The sequence below is a fragment of the Mustelus asterias genome, unplaced genomic scaffold, assembly GCF_964213995.1.
Source record: "Mustelus asterias unplaced genomic scaffold, sMusAst1.hap1.1 HAP1_SCAFFOLD_1592, whole genome shotgun sequence".
Lineage (NCBI taxonomy): Eukaryota > Metazoa > Chordata > Chondrichthyes > Carcharhiniformes > Triakidae > Mustelus > Mustelus asterias.
This window is the reverse complement of record NW_027591537.1, coordinates 4,602-29,703: the sequence shown is the minus strand read 5'-3', so window position 1 is coordinate 29,703 and position 25,102 is coordinate 4,602. Positions and strand designations below refer to the sequence as shown.

The window sequence follows — 25,102 nt, the reverse complement described above, 5'->3', positions numbered from 1 at the left end:
TTCAACAGTACGTGGGGTTCAGAACACAAATAATTAATCGCTCAGTAACTTACCACAGCTTGGAGGTCTACCTGATGGTTCCAGTCTGAGTCCTATTGGATTACTACATCTGCCGTGGCTAGATTTATACCAAGACCCCCAGCGCGTGTGCTGAACATGAAGATAAACTTTGAGCTCCCAGGACTATTGAAAGCAGAAATAGAATCCTGGAGGGATGAGAGAGAAAAGTTAAGCCAGAATTGAACAAACGATTGGGACCAATCTTTTTACTCATTGTTGGAAAGTTTCATTTTTAAAAATACAAATAGATGCTAGATTCAAATTGAATATTCATATTTCTTGTTTGAAAACCTTGAGTCAGTTTTGTAACCTTACGTCTAGAATTCTTACTTAGATAATCCCGCCTCAGATCAATTTAAGAGGTGAGAACTTTCCTCAAACAAACTCAGTTTTGAAAGCACAGGGCAAGAAACATACCTGTCTCTCCTCATGCGGTGTCTGTCCATCCAGTCTACAATCCTCGTAGTTTCGCCACATACAATAATCTTCCAAAATATCCAGCACCCTTGTCATCTGGCTGAAGATCAACACCCGAGAACCTGTGGAAAAGGAGATCATTCATCAAGGTGATCAGTTGATCGGTAGCCAAGAACACAGCGCAGATACACAAATGCTTCAAAAACCTACATCTACTGATGTGGCGAATGGAAACCAAATTTCAGTGGTAACAAGCAGGATGTAGAGTAATCTCGTAAAATAGTTATCGTACAGGAGGCATAAATGAACACACATAATCAAATCCAATTTTATAATTCATACAATGTGAACTGTCCATGTGACCCAGCTGCCTTGATTGATGGGAATGATTTCAAAGGGTTTATATTCCAGGTGGATTCTAGACGGTGCTGCAGTTTGGGCAGCAAAAATTAAACCCGAATCAAAAAATAGCTGCAATCCCAAACCATGTAATTATTCCATTCACCTTCTCCCAACACGTTAGCCCCCAATTTTCAGAATATTTGGCTCCTGTAACTATTCCCCCGGAAGGAGGTTGGGGCCCATCAAGCATTGCAGAGGCCTGTGATCCAACACTCCTCATGAAGAATATTTGATGGTAAATCGGCCAGTTTTTGGGAGGCCCCAGCCCCAGTGGATGGCGTGTGGCAGGCCAGAATGACTAAAACAGGATGCGATTTCAGATCAAGAAACACTATTGTTTTAAACAGTCACTAAAACTTGTGAAGTAAAAGCTAAATAGATGAAAGCAAAGTTCTGGAAATACTCAGCAGGTCAGGCAGCATCTGTGGAGAGGGGAGTTCTGAAGAGTCATAGTTGAACCTTCCCTGATGCTCCCAGAATAGTTGAGTATTTTCAGCAGTTTATAATTCATTAAAACCTATGTTAATTTGTAACCCAAAACATCACAGCATGCAGTCTGATGTACCTTGCTGCACAGGTCAAATGCTGCCATGGTGTCATCAGTGATCATTTTCAAATTCTTTTTTAGACATCGTCGTGGAAATCCTTGCACGCTTACGAAGGCTCAACATCACAAACCCCTTTCATTTATTAAAAATCCTGTTCTATTTTTGATCAGTCTGCAGCACAGGTACAGTAGTGCTGCAGAGCATGACAAAGTCTGACATCGGACTCGGAAATGCACAAATAACCATGCAGGCGGTTGTTTACAGCCAATCTATACACCAGGATGTTTGATTTTCCACTCCACCGGATTTCCTTCTATATGGATTGGACTACACAGTAGTTTTTGTTCAATTCCTCCTGGTCTTCAGAGTCTCAACTAATTTGGTCATGGATTCGAGTTCGAGTGACTGGCATGCTCTTTGAATTTCCAATCGAATCTGAATCCAAACCGACATCCTCCCAAAATAGGAACTTTAACATTAAGCTAATTCTTAATCCATTGAGACAACGTCATCTATTTCACAAAGCGTGAAATTTATTACTATATTTACTCTCTAATCACAGATTTGTTGAACATATTCTAAAAACCTAAATTGCATTGTGTTTTATTTTGGTTATCTCCTCAAGGATATCTCAGGAAGCTTCTTTGCCTAATCTACTATAACTAAAACCATTGCTGATTCCAGAGTTTGTTGCATATTAATTTAGAACACATTTTGGAATATTTTCAATTAATTTCCCTTTACGGCCTGGCAATCGTTAATTTGGGCCTTATGTTGGCCACCCCCCACCCCGTCCGAGCGACTCATGTATCCACGAAACTATCAAATCACTACATGCCTCCTTCCTGTAGAAAGATTGAAAGACAGAAAGGGAAACAAAAGCCTTGACCAGGCCTGCGGCTGACCTTGCTCCTTCACTTTCGGCAACAGTTTGTCCAGTACCACCATTTTGCCACTGTTAACTACCAGGTGAATGTTAGTGATGTCAGGTGGGCCAGGTTCAGCTCCGTCAAACAGATAGGGGTGGTTGCAGCACTTGCGCAGTTGCATCAGCATATTCAATAGACGCATTTTGTCCATTTTCCCTGAGGAGTTCAGGATGTCAATATCCTTCATTAATATCCTGGTGTACCTGTCAGCAAGGCCAGGATTAAAACTCATCAGATCAACTTGGAGATAAATTTATTTTTTTAATGGAGCTCAACAGAAAGCAATTACAGCCTAAAATGAATGCTTTGTTCTATAGGTGCCTCGGACAAAGTCTAGGATCCACATTCCAACCCCTCTCACCTACCAGGGAACAGAGTGCTCCATCTAAGCCTCACAGATATAGAAACCCATTTCTTACGACTAATACACACTCAACATTTTGTTCTTTGATATAAAGTACAATTCGTCCCAGGTGGCCAGGGTTTAAAGGGATGGGAATATTCCTTTTCATGTCATTTGGATGCGAGCAATATGAAGTACTCTGGGATTAAGTATTTGTAACGCAGAAACAGGCCACTTCGATCAACAATTCCAGATCAGTGTTCATGATAAGAGTCTCCTCACACCTTCGATTTCTTTTTCCATTCTATGTTTAACAAACTTCCCTAAAATGCATCAATGTCATGCCTCTCCTTGTGGTAGTGAGATCCACACTAACCACTCTGCCACTTTCTTTTTTGAATCTTCTCCTAAATTCCTGTTTGATTTATTATTGACTATTTTATATTTATGGCAGCGATCCTGGCATCTCCGTGAGGCAATGACATTGTGTTACATCGGGTGCAGTTTCATTTTGAAGGGCTTTGCAGCGTTCTCCTTGACCAACTAGATAGACATGGTTAATAAGTTTGGAGGGGACACCTCACTAGTACCTGATCAAGTGGGTATCAATAATGGGCTGCATTGGGGTTTGAAAGGAGAAAGCCCAAAGATGAGAGCAAAGTAGTTTGAAAGCACTGTAACAATCACACTTGAATGGCAATCGTCCAGTCTGAATTCAATGATGATCTTCTGGTTCGGGCAAAAATAATTGAAATGATTGAGGGAAGTTAGAATTCCAAACACAAAAATCTTACAGATCAGACGGAAGCAAGATGGTCAATAGTAGGGAGTCAGCCTATTATTGGTGCATTGGGTAAAATCACACTCGCTTACACTGGTGAATCTATTCCCTTAGTTCTACAAATGCTCTAATTGTTGATTGAAGTGCAGGACAATTTCAATGAGTTTTTGCAAGATGATGCCATACTTCACAATGCAACACATTAAGATTCACAAGTTGTGCACTCGCCATTCTCGTTGCATTTTGCTCAGGCCGACATACATTTTGACTTCCTTTTTTGGCGGCAGGCTCTTTTCTACCTCAGCTTTAATATGTCGGAGGAGGAAGGGTCTCAATACCTAATTCAGGTGGGAATACATGCTTTTTACACACTGCTGATGCCCAAGAAGTTCAAGCAAAATAATGCAATGTTACAAAAGCTGAACTGAACAGTTCTGTGGACTGAAGCACAGGTTAAACAAAAACAGCTGAACGAGCCATGGGTTGAAGCACATCTACAGGTGTGGGCTGAATGTTGACTTGATGAAAACACCTACAACTTCAGATTAGATTGTCAACAGCTTTATTCTGCAACATAACAGATCAGACCTTGGAATCCAACACTTTATGAGAAAATACATTAACCATAGAACCATAGAAAATTACAGCTCAGTAACAGGCCTTTTGGCCCTTCTTGTCTGTGCCAAACCATTTTTTACCTAGTCCCACTGACCTGCACTTGGACTATATCCCTCCACACCCCTCTCATCCATCAACCCGTCCTAGTTTTTCTTAAATGTGAAAAGCATTCACCACTTTACCCGGCAGCTCATTCCACACTCCCAAAACTCTCTGCGTGAAGAAGCCCCCCCTAATATTCCCATTAATCTTTTCTCCTTTCACCCTTAACCCGTGCCCTCTGGTTATATTCTCCCCTAGCCTCAGTGGAAAAAGCCTGCTTGCATTCACTCTATCGATACCCATCAAAATCTTATACACCTCTATCAAATCTCCCCTCATTCTTCTACGCTCCAGGGAATAAAGTTCCAGCCTATTCAATCTCTCTCTGTAACGCATCTTGTCAAGTCCCGGCAACATCCTTGTGAACCTTCTCTGCACTCTTTCAACCTTATTTACATCCTTCCTGTAACTAGGTGACTTTCTTTTGTATATACTTGTAAGAGCTCTTATAGTTTACCCATATATTCCATTTTCAATCAATCTTCTGTGGCCTTTTGCTGGTTTCTCAAACACTCCCAATGCTCAAGCTTGTTACTATTCCTTGTCATATGATAAGCCTCTTCTCTTAATCTAACACAATCGTTAATGCTCTCAATAAGCCACAGATGGATGTTTTTGCAGAGCTTTTATTTCCCAATTTCATTGATAAACATTTAAAGAAAGAATTCAACATTTTCATTGTTCACTATCAACCTTAGCAGGCTCTCCTCTCAAACTTAAAGCCAATTAGATAGGGACAAGATTATTCTTTATGATTTTGGAAATATGTCACTTGCAGACCACCATATGGAATTTAATTGTGATATGAATATTTGCCTGTGGATCTTTTACTATGAGATTACCAATTAACCCTACCTCATTGCACAATACTAGATCAGGGCGGTATGGTGGCTGTGGTTAGCACTACTGCTTCACAGCACCAGGGACCAGGCTTCAATTCTGGCCTTGGGTGACTGTTTTTGGGGAGTTTACATGTTCTCCCCGTGTCTGCGTGGGTTTCCTTTGGGTGCTCCAGTTTCCCCTTTCAGTCTGATGTGCAGGTTAGGTGGATTGGCCATGCTAAATTGCCCCTTAGGTGTCCCAAGATCTGTAGGTTAGTGCGGTAACTAAGTGGGATTAAGGGGATAGTATCCTTAAATTCACTTTCCTCATTCCTCAACAATGTATATTTCTACCACACCTTTAACATAGCTGGCATGGTGGCACAGTGGTTGGCACTCCTGTCTCACAGCGCCAGGGACCCAGGTTCAATTCTGGCCTCGGGTCACTCTCTGTGTGGAGTTTGCGCATTCTCCCCGTGTCTGCTCCGGTTTCCTCCCACATTCCAAAGATGTGCGGTTAGGTTGATTGGCTCTGCTAAATAAACCTTTGGTGTCAGTGGGATTGGCGGGGTAAATCAATCGAGGGATTGTGTTTAGGAGTCCGGGGATAATGATGCAGCTATATAAGATCCTCGTCAGACCCCACTTGGAGTACTGTGCTCAGTTCTGGTCGCCTCATGACAGGAAGGATGTGGAAAAGATTGAAAGGGTGCAGAGGAGATTTACAAGGATGTTGCATGGATAGAGTGGCATGCCTTATGAGGATAGGCTGAGGGAGCGCGGTCTTTTCTCCTTGAAGAGACGAAGGATGAGAAGAGACCAAACAGAGGTGTATAAGATGTTGAGAGGCATAGGTCGGGTGGACTCTCAGAAGCTTTTTCCCAAGGTGGAACTGGCTGCTACGAGGGGACACAGGTTTAAGGTGCTGGGGGATATGTACAGGGGAGATGTTAGGGGTAAGTTTTTCACACAGAGGTTGGTGGGCGAGTGGAATCGGCTGCCGTCAGTGGTGGTGGAGGCGAACTCAATAGGGTATTTTAAGAGACTCCTGGATGAGTACATGGAGCTTAATAGGATGGAGGGTTATAGATCGGTCCAGAAGGTAGGGACGTGTTCGGCACAGCTTGTGGGCCGAAGGGCCTGTTTTGTGCTGTAGTTTTTCTATGTCTGTTCCTAAACATGCGGGGTTGGTGCAGACTTGATGGGCCAAATGCCCTCCTTCTGCACTGTAGGGATTCTATGGTAATAAGATGTCTACAGGATCATCACAGGGGCAATTATCCGACAAATTTGACACCGAGCTTCCAAAAAACCATTGAGAGGTGTCTTAAATAAGGATGAGCTCGAGAGGCAGAGAGATTGAGGGAAATAATTCCAGTCCTTTGGGTTAAACAGCTGAAGGTCGACCATCAGTGATGCACAAATGGAGCAGTGGACAGAACTTGGTTCATGTCAGCAGCAGTTCTGATTAATTGAATCTTCCACGTGGTGCAAGGTGGGAGGCTGTTTAGGAAAATCTCGTGCTAATTAAGGGTTTGAACTAGGGCGGGCGATATTATCGTGGTGGTATTGGTAATATTGAGAATATGGGGTTGGAAACGTAGTTCAGGCTCAATTAGGATATCATAATTGCAAAGAGTTTGGTGAAGCCTCAGACAGACAGTAACCAGACAGAGGTTTGGAGTGAATGGTTAGGAAATGGAGCTTGTAGTGTGAACAGAAGAGGAGATAAATCCGAGTCATTGTAACCTACCATTCCTCCTCTCCCCCAACCCATTTCCGCTTCTGAAATAGTGGATAGACATTTAAGCAAATAAAAATTATTCTATTTCCCTTACACTGCAACTCGCAAAATGTGACAAAAACACTTTAATTTAGCAAGTCTTCCTGATCAGGAAGCAGTTGTACTGGAGATCCAGCATCAATTGAAATGCTCTTATCAAGGTCGGGAGCAGCAATTGGAACAGCCCGTGGGGATGCTTAATGGGCCTTCGCCCATTCAGCATCCCCACGGGCTGTTCCAATTGCCAAGGTCAACTGAGGAGTTCAATATATGGCGACAGAAAAAATAATTGAGAGGAAATGAAGCTGAAGAAATCTCTCCCCCTTCACCATATTATGTAATATCTGAAGTGATTCAAATTATTCAGATCTGGGTAAAATGTCCACCCTAATTAAAAACACCTGTGGTAGTTGCCTACATCGAGTGAAAGGCAATAATTATCTATTCGTGTCATCAATTTCTAAGTTGCCTATTACAGCACCTTAAATGCCATGTTGACTTCAAGCACTATTTACTGAATGCAAGAACACCTGGTAAATGTTCATTTAGCTTTGTGCCCTTTAACATTTCTAATCCATTCTCAGTGGGATGCAGCTGGACTGGGCAGAAACCATTCTCGTTACACGAAAAAAGCCACCACTTAATTCCAGTGGATCGCAGGTAAGTCATGTCTGCAAGAAGTGGTGGCAACTAGAAAATGCTGGAATCCATCAATAAAGAAGAAATAGCAGGCCATCTGGGTAAGAATGGTTCGATTAAGCCGACGCAGCATGGATTCATGAGGGGAAAGTCGTGCTTGACGAACTTGTTGGATTTTTATGAAGATGGGACTAGTGCGGTTGACGGAGGGGAACCGGTGGATGCAGTGTTTTTGGATTTCCAAAAGGCGTTCGATAAGGTGCCTCACAAAAGGTTGCTGAAGAAGGTTGGGTCACACGGAGTTGGGGGTCGGGTGTTAGTGTGGATTGGGGATTAGCTATCCGACAGGAAGCAGAAAGTCGGAATAAATGGGTGCTTTTCTGGTTGGCGGATGGTAACTAGTGGCGTGGCACAGGGATCGGTACTGGGGCCTCAACTATTTACCATTTATATAGACGATCTGGAGGAGGGGACTGAGTGTAGGGTAACAAAGTTTGCTGACGACACAAAGATAAGGGGAAAAGCGTATCGTGTGGAGGGCGTAGAAGGTCTGCAAAGAGATTTGGATTGGCTGAGTGAGTGGGTGAGGATCTGGCAGATGCAGTATAACGTTGACAAATGCGAGGTTATTCACTTTGGAGGAAATAATAGCAAATTGGATTATTATCTCAATGGAAAAAAATTTCAACATGCTACTGTGCAAAGGGACCTGGGGGTCCTTGTGCATGAGACGCAAAAACCGAGTCTGCAGGTGCAGCAGGTGATCAAGAAGGCAAATGGGATGTTGGCCTATATCGCAAGGGGGATAGAATATCAAAGCAGAGATGTATTGCTGCATCTGTACAGGGCATTGGTGAGGCCGCAGCTGGATTACTGTGTGCAGTATTGGTCCCCTTATTTGCGGAAGGATATATGGGTCTTGGAGGGAGTGCAGAGAAGGTTCACCAGGTTGATACCAGAGATGAGGGGTGTTGATTATGAGGAGAGACTGAGCAGATTGGGTTTGTACTCGTTGGAATTTAGAAGGCTGAGGGGGGATCTTATAGAGACCCATAAGATGATGAAGGGGCTGGATAGGGTAGAGGTGGAGAGATTCTTTCCACTTAGAAAGGAAGCTCGAACTAAAGGGCGCAGCCTCAAAATAAAGGGGGGTCAGTTTAGAACAGAGTTGAGGAGGAAATTCTTCACTCAGAGGGTGGGGAATCTCTGGAATTCTCTGCCAACTGAAGTGGTGGAGGCTACCTCGTTGAATATGTTTAAATCACGGATAGATGAATTCCTGATCGGTAAGGGAATTATGGGTTGTCGGGATCAGGCGGGTAAGTGGAACTGATCCACTTCAGATCAGCCATGATCTTATTGAATGGCGGGACAGGCTCGAGGGGCGAGATGGCCTACTCCTACTCCTATTTCTTATGTTCTTATGTTCTTTATCACTTCATAAAAGTCAAATTAATTTGTAATTCACACGCAGTAACTCAAAATTTAACACTGCTCGGGATAAACAGTTCGTAGAATATAGATCCTCAGTTTTTGCCATCACATTTTTAATCAATGAATTAACAGTTCTAAATCTACCAGGGCAAGTCAAAGGCCAGGAATCCTGCGGTGAGTAACTCGCCTCCTTACTCCCCAAAGCTTCTCCACCAGATACAAAGCATAAGTCAGGGGTGTGATGGATACTCTCCATTTGCGTGGATGAGTGCGGCTCCAAGAACAGTCATGAAGTTCAACACCATCCAGGACAAAGCAGCCCACTTGATTGCTGCCCCTTCCACAAACATTCACTCCCTCCACCACCGTTGAACAGTGACAGCCGTGTGTACCATCTACAAGAAGCACTGCAGGAATTAACCAGGATTCCTGAGGTTGCACCTTCCAAACTCTCAGCCACTGCCACCTAGAAGGCCAAGAGCAGCAGGTACCTGGGGACACTACCACCTGGAGGTTTCCCTCCAAGTCACTCACCATCCTGACTTTGGAAACATATCGTTGCTTGTTCACCGTTATTGGGTCAAAAAACCTGGAACCCCTTCCCTAACAGCACTGTGGATGTACCTAGAACTTCAGGGACTGCAGTGGTTCAAGAAGGCAGCTCACCACCACCTTCTGAAGGGCAACTTTGGGATGGCCAATAAATGCTGGTCTAGTCAACGACATCCACACCCAGTAAATGAAGAAGAGAAACCTTGCTGTTTCTTCAAATTAGCCGCAAACACTCTCAAGGCACATCACTTCATCACACAAATATACAACTTTTTGAATAATATTTCTGAGGGCGATGGGCCCGAAATAACTTTGCATTTTAATGACGTACCAGCATCAGAATACAGATAAGATAAGAAGCTTACCATGTGCAATCGCTCAATGAGCTTCTGGTCCCCGAAGCAGTTGTTTGTGTCAAACCAAGAATCAAAGACCTGCAAAGAACAACAAGTGGCTCTAGTCATGCCAAACCCAAACGTTTTAGCATATTGTGTTACTTCCATCAACGCCACATCCAATGGTTTCAATTATTACATTGTTTATCACTAGAAGATCAAGAATGGCAATTTAAAAGGGTAGCTTCCAAATTAGATCGTTCACAAATGATATCATCAAACAGATGCACCGCTGCTCATAACAATTGCAAATCAGTTTCAGCTGGTCAGCATGTGAGCAATTTAACATGGAAAAAAATCATTTTTTCCCTTGGACCACCTACTTCCATCTCTGTAACAAGCTACAGGACACCCACACAGGAAGAATGAGCAGTTAGGCATTCAGTTAGAAACATAGCTTTTCATTCTTGAACAAAAATAAATACTAAAATACTTCTGATAGCTAATTTGTGGATTGAGATAGATATGGATAAAGTAAGCTCTCACGCCAGCCTGCTTTTAATGTAAGTTTAGAATTGTGACACAAGGTGACAGTTTTGCTCAAGGAAACATCAAGCATGTTAAATACGCTTCACAGTGTAAGGCAGATGTGACACTGAGCATCAGGAATGGTCAATAGCAGTTTGAAGGGTTAGAGGAGCAGACATCACCAATTGGACTCTGCATCGGCACACATATGGTGAATATAGTGCTCACAAAATGTGGGCAGGTGGACAAATTAATACATAGACTGCGGCCATTTAGCTACCTGGCTGCTCCCAATGCAAGGAACAATGGTGTCACACAACACCCTCCAGCAAGTTGGACAGCTTCCCCTGACACTAGCTTCAAAAATGAAAAAGACACAACTTTGCAGCATTCTCTCATGCCTTCCAAAAAGAAATAGGTTGAAACACTGTAATTGAACCTTAGACAAACGGTACAGTCACTGTCAAGCTGCTTTTCTCATTACTTACTGCAGACGAATTGAAGACATCCAGGAGGAGGAAGTTGAGCAGAGCCCAGAGTTCTTGCAGGTTGTTCTGAAGTGGTGAACCCGTGAGCAATAATCCATTTGTTGTTTTGAATTCTCTCACTATTTCAGAGAGCTGTAAATTTAGCAGAGTTAAAAACATGACTGTACAAACTGGGTACAAGTTCGAATCATACTACTGGCACAACTGTAGATTCAGACTGCATTTAAAAGTTCGCTGATCTTTTAGGTGTTTATCCGTGTCTGTCATTTCTCCAATGAATTCAGATATAGTGGCACCAAATGCTTTGCATTAGGAAGCAAAAAGCAAGTGTAGTAATAGTCCATCAAGATTACAAACGGGTATCTATAACTTGCAAGACGGGAATATGGAAACTTCCAGAGCCGTCCACAATTGAATGGCATTTCTTTCAAATCGAAGCAATGGTTGTGGAAGGAGCAGCTGGTTAAAAAGCAATGGTTGTGGAAGGGACAGCTGGTTAAAACGCAATGGTTGTGGAAGGAGCAGCTGGTTAAAAAGCAATGGTTGTGGAAGGGGCAGCTGGTTAAAAAGCAATGGTTGTGGAAGGGGCAGCTGGTTAAAAAGCAATGGTTGTGGAAGGAGCAGCTGGTTAAAAAGCAATGGTTGTGGAAGGGAGCAGCTGGTTAAAAAGCAATGGTTGTGGAAGGGGCAGCTGGTTAAAAAGCAATGGTTGTGGAAGGGGCAGCTGGTTAAAAAGCAATGGTTGTGGAAGGAGCAGCTGGTTAAAAGGCAATGGTTGTGGAAGGGAAAGCTGGTTAAAAAGCAATGGTTGTGGAAGGAGCAGCTGGTTAAAAAACAATGGTTGTTGAAGGAGCAGCTGGTTAAAAAGCAATGGTTGTGGAAGGGACAGCTGGTTAAAAAGCAATGGTTGTCGAAGGAGCAGCTGGTTAAAAAGCAATGGTTGTGGAAGGAGCAGCTGGTTAAAAAGCAATGGTTGTGGAAGGGGCAGCTGGTTAAAAAGCAATGGTTGTGAAAGGAGCAGCTGGTTAAAAAGCAATGGTTGTGGAAGGAGCAGCTGGTTAAAAAGCTTTTAAAACAAGAGCACACTACAGTCTGAATCAGCAGATCTGACCTTTGATTTTCAATTCAAAAATTTCCACTCCACTCTTCCACTAGTGTTAAAACACAGAGATTAACTATCGAGCCTCAATAATTGATGGTGCAATAACTTTCCCAGACGTTTCTGAACCCCTGGAGTAATTTGGTTGAATATGGCACAGCGGTTCGCACTGGTGCATCACAGCAACAGGGACCAAAGAACAAAGAACAATACAGCACAGGAACAGGCCTTTCGGCCCTCCAAGCCCGCGCCGCTCCCCGGTCCAGGATTGAATCCTGAATCCAGGATCCCCGCCCAATTTTCCAGCCTATCTACATCCTGATATCCTATCCACCGAGCTGTCCCTCACAGCTACGATGCTTTGTTCATCACAACCTATTAACTCACCCCCACCCCCCCATTCCAGACCATGTGATCTCCAGGGAGAGGCGAAAACCCAGAGTGAAAACCCCAGGGCCAATATGGGGGGAAAAATCTGGGAAATTCCTCTCCGACCCCCTGTGGCGATCGAAACGAGTCCAGGAGATCACACTGGCCCTGATCAGAAAATGCTTCCCAACCCTATTCATTTCCACTTCTGCTTTACGAACACCATCTGAATTCCCTGCCCCCGAGACAGGTTCCCAACTATCCGCAGTCTCGCTCTGTACTGGCACCAGCAAGATGATCATAGAATGAAGCCTTGAAACGAGAAACAAAGAACAATTAGCACGCGCCGCTCCCTGATCCAAACTAGACCACTCTTTTGTATCCCTCCATACCCACTCCGTTCATATAGCTGTCTAGATAAGTCTCAAACGTTCCCAGTGTGTCCGCCTCCACCACCTTGCCCGGCAACACATTCCAGGCCCCCACGAACCTCTGTGTAAAATATGTCCTTCTGATATCTGTGTTAAACCTCCCCCCCTCACCTTGAACCTATGACCCCTCGTGAACGTCACCACCGACCCGGGGAAAAGCTTCCTACCGTTCACCCTATCTATGCCTTTCATAATTTTATACACCTCTATTAAGTCTCCCCTCATCCTCCGTCTTTCCAAGGAGAACAACCCCAGTTTCCCCAATCTCTCCTCATAACCAAGCCCCTCCATACCAGGCAACATCCTGGTAAACCTCCTCTGTCCTCTCTCCAAAGCCTCCATGTCCTTCTGGTAGTGTGGCGACCAGAACTGGACGCAGTATTCCAAATGCGGCCGAACCAACGTTCTATACATCTGCAACATCAGACCCCAACTTTTATACTCTATGCCCCGTCCTATAAAGGCAAGCATGCCATATGCCTTCTTCACCAGCTTCTCCACCTGTGACGTCACCTTCAAAGATCTGTGGACTTGCACACCCAGGTCCCTCTGCGTCTCTACACCCTTTATGGTTCTTCCATTTATCGTGTAGCTCCTCCCTACATTATTCCCACCAAAATGCATCACTTCGCATTCATCAGGATTGAACTCCATCTGCCTTTTCTTTGCCCAAATTTCCAGCCTATCGATATCCTTCTGTAGCCTCTGACAATGTTCCTCACTATCTGCAAGTCCTGCCAGTTTTGTGTCGTCCGCAAACTTACTGATCACCCCAGTTACTCCTTCTTCCAGATCATTTATATAAATCACAAACAGCAGAGGTCCCAATACAGAGCCCTGCGGAACACCACTAGTCACAGGCCTCCAGCCGGAAAAAGACCCTTGCACTACCACCCTCTGTCTTCTATGACCAAGCCAGTTCTCAGTGTTTGATTTCCGGCTTCGGTAACTGTGTGGAGTCTACATGTTCTTCCCATGTCTGTGTGGGTTTACTCCAGGTGCTCCGGTTTCCTCCCACAGTCCGAAAGACATGCTGGTTAGGGTGCATTGGCTGTGCTAAATTCTCCCTCATTGTACCCGAACAGGCGCCAGAGTGTGGCGACCAGGGGATTTTCACAGTAGCTTCATTACAGTGTTAATGTAAGCCGACTTCTGACACTGATAAACTTTAACTTAAAAAAATATTTGTCTGCATTGGATTGTGAGATTAAAGCGCTCCTTTCCTCAAGATTCGCATTCCATCTGTGACAATAAATAACCCTTTTAATTTAGCTCTTAAAGCTTTGATGGAAGTGCGAAGGAACAGTGAAAGCAGCAAATAACAATTATATTCACCATTAGTACTCAAAATGTATCATTTTCCTTCATTTCAAAATCTCTATTCCTGGATTTCCCTCCTACCTTTTTTTTCCAAGCTTCCTGTCCTTCGTTATCTCATTCACCAGAGAACAGTCACTTCCATCCACACTGAATTATTTTTTACTGTTCTTTGCCACTCCGTCTTACCCCGTCTTTGCATTCCCCTCTCCAGGGGAACAGAGTGCAGCAAACTTCTGTGCCTCATTTTCTGTCTGGTCCCACACATAACTGCACCTTGCTCAAAAATAACCTCACTCCATGATATATAACCGAGAATGTGACACATGGTTTACAAAGTTTTAAAGTTTATTTATTAGTGGCACAAGTAGGCTTACGTTAACACTGCAATGAAGTTACTCTGAAAATCCACTCGTCGCCACACTTCGGTACACTGAGAATTTAGCACGGCCAAAGCACCAAACCAGCAATTTTTTTGGACTGTGGTAGGAAACCGGGGCACCCGGAGGAAACCCACGCAAACACGGGGAGAAAGTGTAAACTCCAAAAACACGATGACCCAAGCTGGGAATCGAACTTAGGTCGCTGGCGCTGTGAGGCAGCAGTGCGAACCATCGAGCTACCATGTCGCCCCCTGTTCATGCCCCCATGCTACAAATCAAGCCTGCGTTTCTCCCCAATTCACCTGAAGATGAGGCAAAAAATGTAGCATTCACGACAATGGTAGCCATTAACTCTGGTGGTAATGGACGGGATGGGGAAGAGAGCAGAGTAAATGAAGGGGAAACAAACCTTGGATTTCTCATTTTTGATCCATTCGGCTTCATCTATAACCAGATATCGCCAATTAAATATTTTGAAAACAGATTTCTCCCTGATGAGCACTTCATACGACGTCACACAGACATCCCACTCTCCAGGAAGGAGGACATCTCTGATGAAAGCTGCCTGATGAAGTAAGAAGTGGGTTACATTTCAGTTTTCCAAACACCAGAAATTTATTTTTCTGGAATACAATTTGGATGCATCAGAAACAGATCTGATTACAGGCATTAATCAGACAAATTTAGCTGAATAAAACACTGACGTTGGGGTTTTCCAGCCCCGCCAGCAGTGAGCAGTGTCAAGGGCAGGACGGGGAAAGGTGGAGAGCGGCCAAAGGGCAATTGGCTCTTGGCAACTCTCCAAACCCTAGAATCCCTACAGTGCAGGAAGAGGCCATTCGGCCCATTGAGTCTGCACGGACCACAATCCCACCCAGGCCCTATTCTCCAAACCATAGAATCCCTACAGTGCAGGAAGAGGCCATTCGGCCCATTGAGTCTGCACCGACCACAATCCCACCCAGGCCCTATTCTCCAAACCATAGAATCCCTACAGTGCAGGAAGAGGCCATTCGGCCCATTGAGTCTGCACCGACCACAATCCCACCCAGGTCCTATTCTCCAAACCATAGAATCCCTACAGTGCAGGAAGAGGCCATACGGCCCCTTGAGTCTGCACCGACCACAATCCCACCCAGGCCCTATTCTCCAAACCATAGAATCACTCTCTGTCTGGAGCTCGCTCTGTCTGTCTCTCACCCCCTCTCTCCCTTTCTTTCTATTTCATGGCCTCCTCGATCTTTTTCCAGCTCTCCCTCTCTGTCGTCCAGAAGATGAAATCTCCTATTACTGGAGCGGACTCAGTCCATCGGAATCTAGTGGCTTATAGATGCAGAATTTTAACTGCAGGATCTATGGGACTGTATTAGTTAGAATAGAATAGAATAGAATCCCTATAGTGCAGAAGGAGGCCATTCGGCCCATCGAGACTGCACTGACCGCAATCCCACCCAGGCCTTATTGCCGTAACTCCACATATTTATCCTGTTAACCACCCCCCCCCCGACCCTAGGGTTAATTTAGCATGGCCAATCAACCTCACCTGCACTTCTTTGGACTGTGAGACTTCTGACGAAGGAGCAGCGCTCCGAAAGCGAAAGGCATTTGCTACCAAATAAACCTGTTGGACTTTAACCTGGTGTTGTTAAAACTCTTGCTGTGAGGCAGCAGTGCTAACCACTGTGCCGCCACTTCAAGATGTTCCAGCGCAGCACACGATTTTCCCTGCCACTGATGGGGCTGGAAAATCCCGCCCAGAGTGTTGCAAAGCAAGGAGAGAGCAATAAATTACTATATAATTGAACATGTTTGCAAATCTACACTCAAACGTTGTATGCATGGCAAATCTCGGATTTTAGTTCCGCAGAGCAAAGAAAAGCTGATCTCCAAAGCCAGTCTGAAGGAACCTTGAGGGCTGACGTTAACACTGGCGACAGATCCATTCTCCGCATGCATGTTGAAAACATGTTTTTGAGAGAGTCGACGAAAGTAAATTCAATCCAGTGAAAGGCAGGATTAATATTAAAGATTGAACAATGGCCAAATACAACATTTCAATTTGTTAAGTCCAAATTTATTAAAATTGTATCCCAGGTTTCATGAGTCCTTCATTTATTGTACTTTTATGACACAAAGTGCTTGTTCACACAACTGCAATGCTCGTGGTTATTTATTCAGCAATTTAAACAAGGTCATAGAGGTTTACAGCATGGAAAAAGCCCCTTCAGCCCAACCTGTCAATGCTGCTCTTTTTTTAAAACCACTTAACTAGTCCCAATTGCCCGCGTTTGGCCCATATCCCTCCATACCCATCTTACTGTCTAAATGCTTTTTAAAAAAAACAAAATTGTACCCGCCTCTATTACTACCTCTGGCAGCTTGTTCCAGACTTTCACCACCCTCAGTGAAAAAGTTGCCCCTCTGGACCCTTTCCTATCTCTTCCCTCTCAGCTTCAACCTACGACCTCTAGTTTGACTCCCCTACCTTTGGGAGATATTCCAAGATTTGCCGTTATGGTTTATGGGTCAGTGTTTAGTTGTAAAAAGAATCTTGCTCCCCCGTGAATGAACTGACTCTCTCGCGACTTGCCCAACAGATGCTGTCTGTCCTTTGGTACCTCACCCTTGCAGCTTTTTCACACACAAGTTTTGACAGCAAGTGCCTGCGGATTACTTAATTCCTATTTGGTAAATGACAGATGTCGAGAGAGCAACCAGCTTTAAGAATCCTGCCTGTTTCTTATTGTTCCAATGCTGGGGCAGCAAGGGTAGTTGTACTTTCCCACTGGGGTCGGCCAACATGTGGCAGGAGATCCAACAAGCACTGCAAGGATTACTTCCACAACGTGCAATGCATTTTCAAATTAAACTCCATGCATCAGCTGTATTTTCCAACAGTATTTTTGGGAACATAAAACGCAGTTCTTACCCTTTGATCCTTGTCACCTATTAAACAAATAGCTCGAAGAGTCGGTATCCATCTTTTGAACTCAAGCATCCAGTTGTGCAGTGTAGACTTGGGGACTAGAACCAAGTGAGGTCCAGGAATGTTTATATAATGTTTCATGTACCCAAGAAGAGCAATAGTTTGCAAAGTCTTCCCGAGACCCTGTTAAACATAGTAAAACAATTAATTCTCTTAGAATCAAAGACTGTTTTTTCATCAGTTGAAGCATTTCTGAAATGTACTGGAAGAAACCATTCGCCCCATCAAGTTTGTTCTGCAATTTAATTCGATCATAGCTTATCTACATCGTAACTCCATTTATCTGCCTTGGTTCCATTTCCCTTCACACTAATCTAACAAAAACCTTCGTCTCAGTTTTGACATTTCCAGACTAACCATAACCATTTATAAAATAAAAAGCTAGGTTTTGGCAGGAAGGAGGAGAAAACAAACGTTCCAGGTTTCCGCTAATCTTTGAATGGTACACCCTCGAACATCCGGGAGAAGATACTTGTTCCCTATTTAGAAACATCGAAGATAGGAGCAGGAGGAGGCCATTTAGCCCTTCGAGCCTGCTCCGCCATTCATTACGATCATGTCGGATAATCCAACTCAATAGCCTCATCCTGCTCCCCCCCCCAATAACTTTTGATCCCATTCACCCCAAGTGCTTTACCGTGCCGCCTCGTGAATACATATAATGAATGCTTCACCCCGTTTTGAACCGGGAACCTTTCACGTGAGGCGAACGTGATAACCAGTACACTACAGAGACAATTATCTTATGAAATCCTTTAAACTAAACATCTCACATGCCTACACCATACAATTGTTATGTCTACAATCAATGTGTATTCATACCGTTTCATCTGCCAGGATACCATTAATGCCATTCTCAGATAAAGAAATTAGCCAATTCAGTCCACCGATCTGAGAGTCGCGGAGTTTCCCTCCTTTTACATCTGTGGAAGAGACCCCAAACATTTAGAGCCTTCAACCGTTGCAAGAGTCTGCACAGAATACAGCTCAAGGGGAAATGAAATCAGTGCCATGGCCAAAAGGAAAAGTATTACTGTCTCAGGAACCATTGAACTGAAAGCACCAAGATAGCTTGAGACAACAAAAAGCAAGCACCACAATCCATTTGGTATTAGGGTCTCAATGTTTGCATGAAGAATGTCAGCGTTCAGACGCAGGCTCCAAAACAAAGGTGGTCATTTTCACCACGACTACTACCAATCTATAGCAGCTAAATTGACCAATAAAACAAGGCCAAAGTATATACAGAAAAATAAACTGTTAAACAGAGCACCTAAGCTTCACTAAGGCAAGTATGAGCAAGATTGGGAGGGCAGAGAGAAGTATTGATGGTGAGCAACCAGTTTACTGGGCTTTGACTGCTTTGTAAGAAATCATTGCATGGACATTACTGGGATTTTTAATATGTTATGAGTATTTGGAGCATTGCGTGCAGTTCTGGTCATCACACTACCAGAAGGACGTGGAAGCTTTGGAGAGATTGCAAAGCAGGTTCACCAGGATGTTGCCTGGTCTCAAGGGTGTTGGCTATGAGGAGAGGTTGAATAAACTAGGACTGTTTTCATTGGAAAGACAGAGGCTGAGGATAGACCTGATAGAGGTGGACAAAATGATGAGAGGCATAGGCAGGGTGGATAGTCAGAAGCTTTTTTCCAAGGGTGGAAGTGTTAATTACAAGGGGGCGCACGTTCAAGGTGAGAGGGATAAAATTTAAGGGAGATGTGTGGGGCAAGTTTCTCACAGAGTGGTGGGTGCCTGGAATGCACTACCAGGGGAGGTGAGGGAAGCAGGCACATTAGCAACATTTAAGAGGCATCTCAACGGGTAAATGAATAGGGAGGGAATAGAGCGATACAGACCCAAATAAGGACAGGAGGGTTTTTCTTTATTTGAGTAAGGGCATCATGATTGGCACAGGCTGGGAGGGCTGGAGGGCCTGTCTTGTGCTGTACTTTTCTTTGTTCTTTGATTGGGGAAATGCCATTTGGGAGAACAGATCATTCAGCTCACCATTTCATAGGGGAAGGAACTGATTATACATGACTCTCAACACCAAAAGGACAGCATGTTACATGTACGCAATCTGTATGATAATCCAATTATTCCTCATGAAAACAGATGGTTCCTTTACATGTGGCGCACACTAACATGTTAAAATGGCTGCTGGGACCCCATGAAAAATATGTTGCAACAGTTTCTACTCAGTTCCTTGGGAGCGCACTGGTTGAGAGGGCAAAGCTGATCAAAACAAAGAGCAAGGTGAAATGCTGAGATATGAAACACATGTCATACTGGCATGAGGGAGATCTTTCAGCTTTCCCCTGAATTTTATTCATGCTGAATCTGACCTCAAAATACTCAATATCGACAATATCCAGTCAGAAAATATGATGTCAGATTACAAGTTAGGCTGGAGTGAGTCCGTGGTGTCTGTCAGCATTAGTAGGTTGTTCCATTCAAAAGACCACTTATGCCAATAAACACAGCCAATTAAACCAGGAGAACGGGAGGTGCTGTTTTTTGGAGATTTAATTACAACAGTCTCAAATGTCCCACAAGTCTAATTGTGACAAAATTGAATACTGCACATCGATGAATGGTGACTGAAAATGTGAAAGCAATTGGGAAAAGGTAGTGAAAACTGAGCTACATTAACTCATGTATGAAATAATGAATAAAATGGCTTTACGCACATGATGGGGATTCTTCAAACCTTGTGCAGACATTGGTTGTCTTGCTGTTTTCTGACAGTAGATCTTCATCCTCTTCCTGTTCCGTACGACGATGCCGATAGCTAAGAATTAAAAGTGAATTGTTTTGTGCGGGGGGTTACTATTACTTTCCAAACCATTTTAAAAGAGCTGTTACTGCAGTCAATTTCAAATCCACAATCACTTCAGAATAAACAGCACCGTACAAATTATTTTGGAGATTGTGCATCACTTTTGTGATGAAGATTAGTACATAGAATCCTAAAGTGCAGAAAGAGGCCATTTGGCCCATGGAGTCTGCACCGGCCTCAATCCCACCCAGACCCTATCCCCATAATGCCATTCATGTACCCTCGCTAGTTCCCCTGACACTAAGGGGCAATTTAGCATGCCCAATTCACCTAACCCTAATCTTTGGACTGCGGGATGAAACCGGAGCACCCGGAGGAAACCCACGCAGACATGGGGAGAATGAGCAAACTCTATACAGACAGTGACCCAAGCCGGGAATCGATCCAGGGTCCCGGGCGCTGTGGGGCAGCAGTGCTAACCACTGCCACACTACCACCCTAACTACTGTGCCACCGTGCCCTACGTACAGCATGTTATTGAACTAAGATTCAAAATTGCAATTAATGCAGGTGGCCATTGTTTTAATTTAAAGTTGATTCCAAACATAAACTTTGAAATCTACTGTTATGTAAATACTCTCCGAAGACCCTGGTAGATTACACAGCATATTAGTACTTTTTAATTTAATTCGGAAGTTACACATGTATAGTCTTTTGTGCCAATAGTTGTCAACAGACTCTTCAATCATATATGTGACACATGTAATAACATCCGTGTTTTAATGCAAGGTTGACAGGAATTCCACGCCTGTTATACGGATGCAGGATATTTGAACACTTGGTGACGAAGATGTTGTTTCAACTTTAAAAAGGCAGAGAAAAGGTGTCGGCCATGCAACCTCAGACATCTGTTTATTCAATTAAATCATGCCTGCTGTTGCTTCATATCACTTGATAGTGCAGCCAACAAAGAAAAAAATCCATTCAGAAAATTTAACACCCACAGCCATTTGGGGCAGACCTTTCCACCAAGTGGAACTAAATAGCCCTCACTTTCAATCCTAACTAACCTCGTTCTAATATTAAGATGTGCCCCTTGAACCAGATTTCCCTCAAAAGAAATTAGTCTCTGTATCTCCCCTCTCAATCCCCTAATCATTTTAAACACCTCAATTTGGTCACTCTATAATACTCTAAACTCAACGGAATGAAATCCAGATTTACGGAACATGTTATGTTCTCATAACCTGACACTAAGACCAGATAGCATTCCGGTGCCAGACCAATATTACTTTCCTGAGGTTCGTTGCCCAGAACCAAAGGCAGTACTCCAGCTGAGGTTTGACCAAGGCTCTGTACAACTTCCTCATTTTTTCATCCCAATCTATTTTGAGATAAATGCAATCTTCCTCTTAGCATATTGAATTATCTTTTGTAACAGCGCAGTAATATCATGTTATTTGTATATATGGAAACTCAAATCTCTTTTGCTCCTCCACAACTAATCTCTCTTGTCGAAAACACTTAGATTTGCCTTTCTCAGTTCCAAAGTGGGTGGCCTCACACTTCTCCACACTGAACTACATTTGCCACAGCTTTGCCCACTCACTGGGCTATGCCCTCTTTGCAACTCCATCATATGATCCCAATTTGTGGTTGCTCCTAACCCAGTCTGCAAATTTGGATGAAGCAGTAAAGAGTTATATCCAAATCACTGAAAGCCGAGGCCGCAAAACCTCAAGGAGGAATGAAAGCTTTACTTCCACCATTCTACTTTGACCCCAACATTAACGCCTCTTTGGCCTTCAAACGCCAGGAACAGTTTCCAAGTTGAAATCTCTCAGAATTTGCATCATGAATCCAAAAACACATTGCCTGGAATATATCTTACTCTCCAACCGACAGAAGCGTCTGTTTCTCATCTTTCTTTAATCGAGGACGCCCGGGTTTCATCTTTAAAGGAGACTTTGGAGTTTTCTGTGCAGCAGGTTGGATAAAGTGGGCAAAAAGCTCGGTCTGTTGCAGCAGATAATCAAATCTGTCGAACAAGAAAAAAAAATGTTAATAAGAAAATAAAGCATTGAGAATTAACGTGACAAGAGTGTGCAAACACATCTCATTTAATCTACAGTCAGTCTACAGTTCTCCTTGTGGGGGCTGCAGATTTGTTTTTATTGAGACATAATAGTACGTGTCTTTCGAAAACAGCCTTTCACCTGGTATTACTTTGTAAATTGGGCAACTGAGTAACATTTGGGTGAGGTGGGGAAAGAAGAATAAAGACAACCCTCTCTGCTGTGGGGCTATTAAATCATTCCCACTGTAATTGAGATTTCACTTTGTGCTAGTAAATTCAAAAATGCTCTTCAAACACAACCTCTATTTCTACATACAGGATAGTACACAAATGTGTATAGTACTATACGTGACAGCCTCAAATTTAGCACTGTTCATGTTTAACTCTGTATAAAAAAGTGTTAAAAGCACAAGTTAGTCGAATGTTTGTGTGGGCAAGAGGAGGACGCTTGGTGGTTAAAATCTGATGGTAAAAGCAGCCATTTATCGACCACAATATTTCTGAAATAGCTTAGTAGAGAATAACCTCTATTCTATAGCATTTCCAATGGTTTGCTGCCACTACCCTGAAGCTAAAATTGCTCCATTTGCTCAGAGGATATTGCGAAACCAAAGCAACAGTGTCCAAGTTTAAAAAGTCAACACCTGTTCAATTTTGAGAGATTAAAAATATGATTCGTTCCATCCATGAAGCACTGGGGAATATTTATACAGTTTATATTTATACAGTTGAACAATGCAAAATGACAACTGATTGCTGATTTGAAAAGGCCACAACTCCACTTATCGCACCCCACAAAAAGGAGGGTCATGGGACGTGGGCATCACTCGCTAGACCGGCATCCATTACCCTCAAGGTGGGGGTGGTGAGCAGCCTTCTTGAACAGCTGCAGTCTGTATGGTACGTACACCAACAATGGACGGGGAAATTGAGTTGAAGCCAAAGATCAGCCATGATCAAACTGAATGGCAGAGCAGGCTCGAAGAGCCATGTGGTCTACTCTTGCCCCTCCTAGTGTTGTCTTCCATCTGCTGTCCTTGTTGTTCTAGGTGTTAGAGGTCATGGATTTGGAAGGTGCTGCCAAAGGAGCCTTGAAAAGATACTGTCGTGCATCTTGCGTATGGTTCACACTGCAGCCAATTTATGGGTGGTGAATGGAGTGACAATCAAGTGGCTGCTTTGCCTTGGAAGGTGCTGAGTTTCTTGAATGTTGTTGGGACTGCACTCATCCAGACAAATGAAGGATATTCCTTCACACATCTGACTCCTGCCAACGGATTATGGGTAGGTTTTGGGGATTTCAGTGGTGGGTCATTCGCCATAGAATTCCCAGCCTCTGACCTACTCTTGTAGCTCTCAGCAATTATCTCCTCAGTTCAGTTTCTGGTCAATGGTAACCCCCAGAATGTTGATGGCGGAAGATTCAACAATGGTAAAGCGGCTGATTATTAAGCGGGAAAATGGCTCGAGTCTCTCTTGTTGGAGATGGTCATTGCCTGGCACTCGGGTGGTACACAAGTGATTTGCCACTTGTCAGTCCAAGCCCGAACATTATCCAGGTCTTGCTGCGTGCAAGAACAGGCTGCTTCGATATCTGAGGAGCTGCAAACTATACAAAACGTAGTGCAATTCTCATCTGTAAACACCCTTACTTCCGACCTTATGATGAAGCAGCTGAAAAAGTTTGGGCCTCGGGCACGACCCTGAGGAACTCCTACAATCATGTCTTGGGGCTGAGATGATTGGCCTCCAACATTTACAACCATCTTCTTTTGTGTGAGGTATGACTCCAGCCAGTGGACAGCTTTCCTGATTCCCACTGAGTTCAATTTTGCTCGGTCTTCTTGATGCCACACTTAGTCAAATATCCCCTCAATGTCATGGACGGCCATTCACCTCACTGCCACAACACAAATAGGACACAAAACCTCTGCTTAGTTTAAAGCATCCCAACACAAGGAACGGGGAAATATCAATCAACTTTAAAAGGCCACTACTTACTGAAGAAGCATATATCTCACCTATCAGTTATGGTTGCCACATTATCATAGTCTTCTTAGGACATTATCATTGCTGATCTAACAATAGTTTGATCCTTCTGTAAGTTGGCCATATTCTAAGTTATCTAATATTGAATTATGTGCATCATTCAGCGAATGAAAGACTGCAATTGCCAGTACCAGCTTTCAAAAATGGGACTAACCACCCTGTGAAGTCAGGATACTGAAATTCGTCCGAAGGAAATTCAGGCTGAAAGTATTGCGAATCAGCACTGATGGACGAGGATTAAATGGGCTCCTGCTCTAAAAGATGGAGCGGGAAAGCTGAAAATGTTAAAACAAGACCAGCACCCTCGAGCAAAGCTGTACTTTCTCTGGGTGGTGGCAGTGACGCACAGCTGGTTCCCCCAAGATGATAACCTAATCAATTCTAATTTGTTAACTATTTGATCCAAATTAAAATGAATGTAAAGCAAAGAGACTTTCCATGTATGAATGAATTACAATACTATGTACAAATGAAAATAATTTTAACAAATGCTTCCTTTACTTATTTACCATTTTTTCTTCATCGGCCGGATCCTCCTCTTTCACCTCTGGCTTCGGCACTTTGAATATAAATGCTGCATCAACACTGTCCATCTAGTACAGAAAACATTAGATGAATAGTCAATGAACAGGTCTATAACAAACAGAAACTTGCAGAGTGGAAAATGTATTCATCCAAATGACACTGCATTATAAATATTACACCCGCTGAATTTTCATTTATCAGGTGGACTTCCAAGCTGAAAAATGCACGTTCCACACAGGACCAATGCTATTTGGTACCGAGGGAATGTTCTCTCTCCCTTTAAATTGGGTAAAGTAGATGTCGG

General features: G+C 43.5%; 1 pseudogene; it reads right to left on the bottom strand.

Annotated features, from left to right (window-relative positions):
* Window positions 1-24,866, bottom strand: part of LOC144488464 (SWI/SNF-related matrix-associated actin-dependent regulator of chromatin subfamily A member 5-like) — a 29,072-nt pseudogene extending 4,206 nt beyond the window's left edge.
* Window positions 24,867-25,102: the final 236 nt, after the last annotated feature.